This window comes from Bidens hawaiensis, unplaced genomic scaffold (assembly GCF_021521415.1).
Source record: "Bidens hawaiensis isolate Kalapana, Puna unplaced genomic scaffold, B.hawaiensis_p1.1 tig00032428_1, whole genome shotgun sequence".
NCBI lineage: Eukaryota > Viridiplantae > Streptophyta > Magnoliopsida > Asterales > Asteraceae > Bidens > Bidens hawaiensis.
In genome coordinates, this window is record NW_027495522.1 from 138,781 (window position 1) to 150,435 (window position 11,655).

Here is an 11,655-nt window from a genome sequence, read left to right on the forward strand (position 1 = left end):
GTCATGGGTCTCGCGATCTTAGAAATATCTTTAATGAAGCGGCGGTTGAACCTGGCATGACCTAGAAAACTCCAGATGGATCTCACAGAAGTGGGCACTTTTCCATACTTATTATATATTCACTTATTTGGTGTTTTACTCACTCAACCTCGTGTTGACAAATTATTCTATTGTTAACGCATATGCAGGTTATCGCATGATATGATTATCAGGATTTGCTTGAAGAAACTTAGTGTTGTATGTTAGAGAAGAAGATACAAGAATTGGTTTGGATTTTTTTTTACTTGTTTTATTTATGGAGTTTTAAACTTTGTTTATTTGAACTTTGTTGAATCATTTAAATTTAATTAACAGTTATTCACTTTAAATATTGCATGATAGTTCATTGAGAGCTGTGAGCAATCAACTCACGCCCCGACATTTCCGCCTTAGGTTGGGGTGTGATAGATTGGTATCAGAGCCGAAGATTACGATAGGTCGTGAGTGGTGCCTTAGTAACATGCTTAGGAGCCCCATACATGCTTATCTGATTGCCTTATGTGTTCAACTTATTTTTTTACAGCTTTCTTAAATAGTTATTTAGTTATTGTTTATTTTATTGTCATGCGCACACACACAATTCTGTGGCCATACCTCAACTTTCAAAGATAATTTTTCTAAATTAATAGATTACCTTTTATTTCTGGGAAATTCCTTAAGAATTCCTTGCTTTTGTTTTTACTCTTCACATTAAGGCTAAGTAGTATGACAAGTTCTTGTAGTAACTGGAAGGGGGGGGGGGGGGAGTACTGTGAGTTGGATCTTGGAAAACCGGTTCCGAGAACCCAAGGTAAGAAGCTATTCCTTACCTAGAGGATAATTTGGCCACAATACTCGAGCTTATGGCCAAAGCGAGAACACAACTGTCATACGACCGACACCTTAGGTTGTTTTTAAACCGAATTCACGGTGGTTCATGGCTAAATTCGGTCCCTTCCGATTATTGTGTTTTGATATTAAAATGGTTACTTGGGTGAAAAATCCATAGAACCCATGGGCACTCCTACTATCTATTTCTCAACTTGTTTTCATATTTTTGTTGGAGTAATCGATGTGGTGATTCACGAAATACTCCAACTACCCGTATTTTTTGTTTCGTTGGTTCGATATTCAGTTGGTACAATTAAAATGCCATGGAACGCTCATGGGCCGTCCAACTCTATTGTATTGATTATTCGTTAATTAGTTGGGACAGTTAAAATGCCATGTAACGCTCATGAGCAGTCCAACTTAGATGTTTTTATTCGTTAGTTCGTTGGGCCATTCAAATTGCCATGGAAAGCTCATGGAAGGCCAACACACACACTTTGTTTTGTTAAATGGTTGTTAAGTTAATTTAATCAAATAAACTTTTACATTGACCTCATCTTCTCATGTAGTTATCATACATTAATCATATTAACTACATCATCTAATAAGTATCCACGCAATGTACCCCTTATCTTGTAATCTTTTACTTTATCCCTCATGATACGACGCAAATCCCCCACTTCTAAGAGCAAAATTTTTATAAGTTATTAAAGTTTTATTATTAAATAATTTCCTCAACTTATTCTTGTAAATCTTTATTTTTGATCTTCGTAGAATGTCTTCTCTAAGAAACCATCTACATCCTCGACATCAATCGTCTGGTTCTCATAACCACCGTATGGCTGCTTGTATAGCCAAAGAGTTAACTGCTGCGATCCCTAGGATAGTGACCCAAAACATCAATGCAACCGATCCAACCTTTTCCACTAATCCCTCTTTTGGTAAATGCAAATCATCTACCTCCACTCACCCTCACAACAAGAAACATAAGAACCCAACTTCAACCAATCATACCCAACCGAAAGCCTCTTCAACTTTTCAGAAAAAGAGACCTTACAAGGGACTGCACCCCATCTGCAATATCTACAACCGTCACCACCCGACCAACTCCAAATGTCGTCCTTGCACCAATTGTGACCTGTATAGCCACCTTGCTAATAATTTCCGTCAAGTCCGTAGTGCACTAACTTCTCATTGATGATTTGAGACGCCCGTTTCTTGAAACGGTACCGTGCCATCTACTCAACCAGTTGTTCCTAATACCCGTGCTTGCTACCATTGTGGAGACCCAAATCATCTTCGTAATTCGTGTCCTCAACTTATCCATGCTCATCAAACTTAAACTATGATTGCACCCTATTACTTGACCCATGCTCATCAAGTTCAAACCCATCAACCCCATGTCCTACAAGTTCCTCCCATCAATCAAAGTCAATCTTACTTAACCCAACTCTATCAAACTCCGCACCCGCAAGTTCAAGTTTACAGAACATATTTTAACCAAAAAACCCTCTTGCAAACCGTTCAATCTCAAGTTATTCAAGCAATGCCGAATCAATCTGCCTTGACTACTCAAGTCCTCACGAATGCAACTCCTCCAGGTTCTTCAAGCAAAATCAACTAAGCTACTTAAGGACGCCGAAGACTTTCGCCGTTTTCTTTACCTATTTAATTTATCTTGTCTTTTTCCCAATTATGAATTGTAACGCCCTTTTATGGCATTGAAATATTTTGATTTGAACTATTAATCCTTTTCATATCCTATATTATGAATAAAGCTTATTTTATTTAAATAAATTGTTATAAAAGCCTACACCAATCTTATTTACTTATCCTCATTTTATTAACCTCAACTATTAATGAGTTATTTCTTTACAACCTTCTGGACTTACACCTTTACGTTAAATGATGTCTTAGAAATTTCTTTGTTTTATTGAAATCCACAGCAACCTTTGAAATGGTGATTTCCTAGTTTTATAAATTAAAACTCCTTAAAACTTTTGTTTTCTCAAAATCATGTTCTTTTTAATGTTTTGTAACCCACACAATGGGACGAATTATGTGGACCATCCGGTGATCTAAGTAATTACGGACTGACACCTAATTACCAAAGTCCTCGCATGGAAATCATAATCCGAATACTTGTGTGTCATAATATAGAATTGAAAGTAGTTGGGATAACGGTACAAATGTAAAGATGATAATGACATGGTGGATATGCCGCTGGTACATCCTATATATAAGTGCTCTTATCGAATTTTCATTTGGAGCGTTGCTTCAAATATTCAAAGTTCCGCATTATGATTAGTTTTAAATCATATTTAAAATTTTTATTTTTCTTAAAATTTAATAGTGTTGTTATAGTATTACTTAATTTCGGGACGAAATTCCCTAAAGTAGGGGAACTGTAACAACTCGGATATTTTCAAATTAAATTTTTTATTAAATACCGACCCATTTCAATGTTCAGGAAATTTTACCGCATTTATCGAGTAAATTAATTATTATTATAATATTGTTTAATTATTTATAATATATATATATATATATGTGTGTGTGTGTGTGTGTGTAAAACTTTCAAATTATGACAAAAATTACCCTAAACTAAACTTTTGTCCAATTGTGATTTCATCTACACTCTATAGGGACTAATGTGCAACTTTTATATTATAATCCAAATAACCTATCACTAAGATCCGTTTACCTAAATCCGTAACCTGTTTAGCGAACCCATTTACCCAGATTGTATCTTGCACCTCAATTCTCGTCACAAACTTAGAAATCAAATCATGGGATCCGTTAATCTTGCCTTATATCACCTGCCAACACTCGTTAATTTGGAAAAAGAATAAAATATGATACATATTTTTATTATGACTAATCCTACATCACTCGTTAGCGGTTATACAAGAAAATGAAGTTCATAATTCAATTAAGCCTGCAGGTTAATCCTTACACCCTCGCTGTCCTAACCCCTATACGTAATTATATTATCATCGCTGTTTGGTTCGTATTTTTGGATTCGTCATTGGCGGCCCTGTTTTAACGATTAACCACTCAATAATCTTCGTTTAAGGTAATCTGTTACATCATCATGTTCGTATGGGTTCATATATTAGTAACCCCTTGGTTAATTAAACAAAAACAAATGGGTTTAATCGATTGTGATTTCTAGGGTTTTAGGGTTAGGGATGAATTTGGCTCACTTGATATGGTGAGTATCACACTCCCCTATTTTAACTCATTTTTATTGTTTTGGGGACATATGCGTTCTAGATATTTTATTATTATTTATTACTCAAATTGCAACTGTTAAATCATGTGTGTATAACAACTTATGCCAAACATGTTTTATGCTTATATGCTTTATTTGATACGCATTCGGAGAGGTTCATCATAATATCATAATAGTATAATCATACGACTGTCGTAGTGGCCATCAACCAGTTCATCTGACATCGTGTTTACCGACAACTTATTTACTTACTCGTTTGGTTGAATTTCTTATCTCACTTGATACAGTTTGCACTTTTCCATACTTATTATATATTCACTTATCTGGTGTACTCACTCAACCTCGTGTTGACAAATTATTGTATTTTTAACGCATATGCAGGTCACTGTATGATATGATTATCAGGATTTGCTTGAAGAAACTTAGGGTTTCATGTTAGAGAAGAAGATACAAGAATTGAATTTGGATTTTGTTTTACTTGTTTTATTTATGAAATTTTGTACTTTGTTTATTTGAACTTTGTTGGATTATTTGAATTTGATTAACAAATATTATCACTTTAAATATTGCATGATAGTACATTGAGTGCTGTGAGTAATCAGCTCACGTCCTGGCATTTCCGCCGTAGGAGTAATCAGCTCATACCTACAAACACTTTAAATATTGCATGATACTACTTTGTTTTTTTTAAAACAAACTGTTTTCAGAGACTTATGTCTGCGCGCACGCATACATAAGCCTATTGTAAACATTTGAAGCAATTACAAACATAACCTTATTATTTTTGTTGACTTTTATAGAATAATTCAACCTTAAATATAAATGACATTTTTTGTAATTTATTCTTATTAGTTTATACAATATACCAAATTTACTCTACGCCATAGTGGTACTAGCCTACTTAATAAAAACACCTCTCTCTTAAAAGGGATATCCTAGATTTTAAGCTAGACAAATGATGTATTTTAGATTTGTTAGTATAAAATAATGTATGGGGTAAAATTTGCCGTTTAGAAAAAATAACCAAACTTACTCCATGAAATAACACAGTAAATGAATCTTATTGTTTTCACTGAACTTTGTTTTCTTACTTTCAAACCAAATAAAAAATATTTTTATTACTTTAGTATTGTATTAATTTTGTGGTATAGCTTTAACTTTTATTTATTATATAACAAGGAAAAAATAATAAGATAATGTACCAAACATCCTTTTCAATTTTTTCTTATTCTAAAGTTGATATAAAGTGAGGTTGAAGACATAGATTTACGTATTTCATGATAGATTTTAACAACATCTAAGAGAGAAAAGAGAGAAAAGGACATCAAAACCTTACTTAAAGTAGATGCAATTTGAGGGTTATTTTTTCACTTCTAAATTTACCTTTTAACCAAATATACTTTTTGTTCAAGGTTAATAACTTAATGCCATAGATCATTTTTTAAATTTTCATTTTTTACAAATCTTTAAATTATTTTCCGTACATATTTATAACAAATCAATTGAACTTATTATATTGCATGCAACCAACCGACTATATATAAATATCAAAAACCATAATATTTAATCCAACATAGAATAATAGAAAGAGCAACCGTCATATTTCCACTAACATCTAAATGTGGATTAATATAGAATTTTTTTTATATATAGGTGATTTAAGAAAATTTTAAGTGTTAGTAGGTGGTTTTTTAATAAGTAAACACAAATAGGTAGTTCGCTTATTGAATAAGCGGACTTCTACCGATTTTCATAACCAAAAAATGAGGTTGCACATTGGAACATGTACCTTGTAACAACTCGGGTTTTCGTTTACTTTACTGACATCAATTACCCGACCTGTTTCAATGTTCGGAAATTTTAGTCGCGTTTATCGAGTCAATTTATGGTTGTATTATTACTCTTTATTATTTATATATTTAAAACTTACAATATATGACACTTTTAGCCCAAATTTATTAATTAACCAAATGTGTTTCCACCTTCAAACTATAGGGTCTTATATGTAAATTTTGTTTATTACACCCCAATAACCCAACTGTCAAGACCCACAACCATACCCGAGACCCGATTTGCTCACCCGTATACCCGTTTAACAAATCTTGGACCACAATTCTCGTAATATATTTGGTAATGAAATCAAGGATCATGAAAATCTTTCTAATTGCGTCCTCACCGACAGCTGGAATTAGGGAATTGGTATATTATCGATTCGCAATTACTTTTATATCAAAACCCGCCGTATATGTTTTCTTGAATATTAATTTACACATGATAATTATGCAATTGTTCGAGCATACACCTTCCTTCTGATCTCGCAAGCCAAAACCCCATAAATAATTTCGTTATCAAGGTCTGCAAAACCCAAATCCCGATCGTCTTTTGCCGCTGCTGTTACCTTGTCGTCCAACACCAATTCGTCATCCTTTTAGGTAATGTAAATATGTAACAGGTTCGTCATTGAATCAATTTCAAAAGCCCTATGATTAATTAAACTAATATACATCAGATTTATCGATTTCAATTGTTAGGGTTTATTTGGGTTTTAGGGTTTGAACTGGGTAAGTTTATAAATTATTGTTCTTATCTTCTTGCTATCAAGCATCGTAGCGCAGTTGGTTTATGTTGTGTGTGTTCTATGGTTCAAACCGGCTGGGGGCGCGTGTTCGAGCCTCCCCCAGCCTAGTCTTTTTATCATTTATTTTCTCTTTGGCATTTAAAGGATTTTTAATTATTTATAATCAATAGTAAATTAGAAATAAGCAATACTTTATCAAACCGACAACATTAAGTTACGTCTGTTGTCAAAAGGTCGTTGAAAGCTTTCGGTTACATACACACACGTGCATATATATATATATATATATATATATATATATATATATATATATATATACGAATCATCAATATTTTATTAAAACCCGACATCATTATTGGTGTCTTCTTGTCATTAAATGTTTCTATAAAAATTGCTTATATTATTTATTCTTTAAACAAAAACTGTAGCAAACGTATTTTTAAACGTATTAATTATATTATTACCTTTAGATTTTCGTTAAATATCCCAAAATATATATTATATGATAATTATATTTTAAATGTTTGTATTAAATTATTCATCATATTACAAGTTATATTTATTTATATAAATTCATTATATTATTTAAACATTGTATTTTATTTATTATAGTAATTATAGCTATAGTTTAAACTAGTTATTAAAATTGTTACTTTCTAAATTTGATATTATGTTCATCATATCAAGTAATCAAGGGTAATTTCATAAATAATAAAAATAATGATTTTATGAGAATCATCGTACTCAGTATATCCCATCATAGCAAAGCTATGGTAGGGTCTGAGGATGTGAAACAATTAAATAAAATCTTTGCAATAATAATTATTATAAAGTTCAATCGATTAATCAATAATCCATAATTCCAATCCTAACTCAAATCACATCGAAATCCTCATTCATTAAATCATGTTATATCTCTTATAATTAATTTATATTATATTTAACTAGGAATCCTCGACGGTATATTTCGAAGGGTTCAATCATCCTCACATCCTCACTCGTATTTTTATGCATCTAATCAGGTGAATAATCACTCCCTTATTTTACTTGTTTTCCACGTTTTGGGGACACTTGCGTACCATTTATCAGATTATTTATCTTATTATTTCTCAAACGCAAACTGTGATCTTTGTGTTGTGTATCAGTTGAATGATAGTATGTTACTTGCTACTTGCTTACTTGCTTCCTTGAATCGCATTTGGAGAGGTCCAACATAATCTCATTATAGTATGATCATACTACCGTCGTAGTGGCCGGAGCCCGATCGCATTGGCAATGGTTTCACCGACACCCCATTTTTGGTAACCAATGCCCGTTCGCATGGCAACGGTTTAGCCCTTTTTTTATTGTTGATTGTTTATGTATGTGCTATGGTTTAGTTGGTTATACTCACAAATAACAGTTTTGCCTATTTTTATTCCTTATTGCATTATATATTATTCCCATTTTTTGTTTGTGTCAAAACTGGTGATCTACTCACTCAACATGTGTTGTTGACAAACATATATTATGTACGCATTTGCAGGTCATAGATTTGGATTGCTTATCGAACTGAAGCTCACATAGAGATGACTTTAGGATAAAACATATACAAGAATAGTTGGTTTTGTATTTGTAATTTTCTCTATTTTTGTTGTATATGAATGTTGTTTTATAATAAATAAATTAATTAGATATTGTCGCATTATAATTTCATGATAGTAACCTTGTGGGCTGTGGCAATCAGTTCACGCCCCGGCATTTCCGCCGTATGTTGGGGTGTGACATACCCGTACTTGCAATTCTTAGTCCGCTCATCTATCAAGCAGACTTGCATAATCTGCTTATTGAACAAGCAAACTTCAGCAAAAAAGGGCAAAAAAAAATGTAAGAGAATCGAACTTAAGAAGTCTGTAAGAGAATCAAACTAAAAAAATAAGTCTGTTAGTTTGACAAGCGGACTCCAGGACAATTCATGTCCCTGCAAAGCCTACAACCCTAAAAGTTTTCCGTTAAATATAATAAGCAGTCATATTCTCTATACTCTGGAAATGTTCGTGAACTCCAACATGTTCTTGCTACAATTGATTTATCTGAGTCAAACCGTCCATCTAAAATGGGAATTTTTTAAGTATATCTAATTTTAAGTAACGGGTTAGGGAAAACTTTTAGGGTTGTAGGCTTTGCAAAGACATGAATTGTCCTGGAGTCCACTTGTCAAACCAACAGGCTTACTTTTTAAGTTTGATTCTCTTAGGCAATACGTAGTGGACAAGAAAATTGAGCGATAAAAGGGTGATTTCAAGGAAGAACCCCCCCACCCCCACCCCCCGGCGATAAGAGGGGCAATAGGGGAGTGGGGTGACGGGATTTTGTTGCCGGCCATTGTTTTGGAAATAGTATCATTATATTATTATGTGTGTGGTATATATATATATATATATTAGGTTACAACACCACTACACCCCTAAAACAAAACCCCAATTTGCTGACTGGACGTCATATCACATAAATCGCCCCATTTTGCAACCACTCCACTACACATAGGCTTACACAAAATTCATTAATATACCAGGAGAGAGATGAACACTAGTCAAGACAACAAAATAACCTCCTGACTGATACATGAGTCAAAACCTTATCACCGAACCTTATCCAAGCTTGGCCTGGCCCACAAGAATTACAACCGTATTTAACCTTTGATTGGGTTGTTTTGGAACTTGTTACGATGTTTGATCTTGAACTTCAGTACTTGTTCTTGAAGGTGAAGATGTCTAACCTGAGACAAGGAGACAAGCATGGTCGTTAGGTTTTTTTGATGAGGCTCCAAGGTCTAATGAAAACTATGTCGATGTCAGTTACAACCAGGGGCATATCTACCCTTTGATTTGGGGGTCGGTCGACCCAATTTTTTTTAGTGATATATATGTATTAAAATCTTGACTGACCCCTGTAAAATTTTGACGTTGACCCCTGTAGAATTTCGAGTACGACAAAAGACCCAGTGAAAATGTTTGCTCACCAACTTCATTTGTATTGGTTTATCGTTTATTGAGGCTAGCTCTCGTATTTACCTGTTGCAACTGCAAACGATGAAAATACTTTTATGTGAAGTCTGATTTGAGTAATCAAATGGGTGATGAGAATTTAAACGATAGTTGTATTTATTTTATTGAAAATGACATGCTACTATATGATGTTTTTGTTAAGTTTCAAAAGATAAAAACTCGAAAAGAACAAATTAGACATATGACATTTAATTTATGCATTTCTAATGAAGTTTCACGTTTTTTTTTTGGTTATCTTTTTTTTATATTACTCGAGCCGGCACGATTCTAGCTGATCGGAGGGGCCCAACCAGACAAAAAAAATTATATAACAATTACTTGACACGACTGGCCGAACCGTATTGGAAAAAAATTATGTAGCTATGGTCAACTGAATACCGATTAAAAAGTTAATAGTTCCCAGTAAGAAAATTTCCTGTACCCGCCACTGGTTACACCCACATTGTACATCAGCCGTAGAAGACTGTTTCAAAATAATCCAAAAAGCTGAAAAGAAGGTGTACAAAAATGCAATCCATAGTCAATGCCACATCCCAACTATAGATCTATAGTTCCAGAACGATATGGAGGTAGGTGTCACACCCCAACTTAAGGCCTAAGCGTGTAACCAATAGTTGGTACCGGTTTTGAAAATATATCAGAGTTTATTTTAACGGAAGACTTTTTATTATTAAAATAAAATATTTATATATTTTGAAACCATTATTAATAAAATATTAATTCTTTTATTTGGAAAGCTTCTCAAGTAATAAATACCCGAGTATATTTTGTTTTATAAATCTTGTTTAATTTTGCATGTTATTTTAATAATTAAACACTGAGCTATCTATATCTTGCGAACATCCACTTCAAGAATGATACTGTATTTTCCTGAAATGTTAGAAAAATATGTCAGCTATATGCTGGTGAACACGCTGAAGCGAAAATTTTTTATTTACTTGATTACCCCTTGAGATATAACTTAGGTCCGACCCATCGTGGCTTAGGAATAATCAAGTTTAAAATAAAACACAATTATAAACTTACCTCTACTCGAAACCGCTTAGCAAACACCGCAGTGTTCGATATTACTTAGATACAATCAGTATACGCATGATTACCCTCACTCGGACGTAGCATAGGTCCGGCCCATCGTGGCGGAGGCAAATAACCAGGTGTGGCGTGGTGTGCCCACCGACTTAACACATATTTAAGGATTCAAACAAATGTACACGACAGCCTGAGGGCCAACAGTTACTTTTGTTTATAATGTTTTAGAGATACGTAATCTCATGTAATCAATTTTAATTTGACTCGATTAAACAAGTTTATAAAGTTGGACGTATTCACCTTGTTGACGATTCAGCTTCACTTCACTGATCGACGTTTCTTTCTTTGTTATCTCGGACATATAGTACGAGTATAACTATATGTTATTACCAGATCAATTTTCTGGATTAAGACCTTTAGTCTTGTTTGCATATTCTTTACCTCGTTCTTTTCGTATTGAACCTTTAGTTCAAAAGTACTTTTCTTTTTCTAACATGTTTGAACCTATAGTTCAAATCATTTATCTTTTATTCTTATGTTCGGACCTTTAGTCCGACATATTTTCTTTTCTAAAATCTACGTTTTCCCAAAATGTATACTTATATATATACATCTTTTAGTTTATATTAATAATATAAACAGTATATATATTCATTTACTTATTTAAAATACTTTAAAATAATACTTTTATCTTTATTTAGTAATAAAGATTATTTCATTTATTTTTCTTTATTCATTTTCTTTTTATTATTATTTAAAATATATTTAAATAATAAATCATACTTCATTTATAATAAAAAAGTATATTCCTATCTTTATATTTATATTTTCTTTTGTTTATTTTTGAGGTATTGAGTATACCTTCGACTAGGGTCTAAGCATTTATTGTTTTATTAATATTTTATTCGGGAATTATC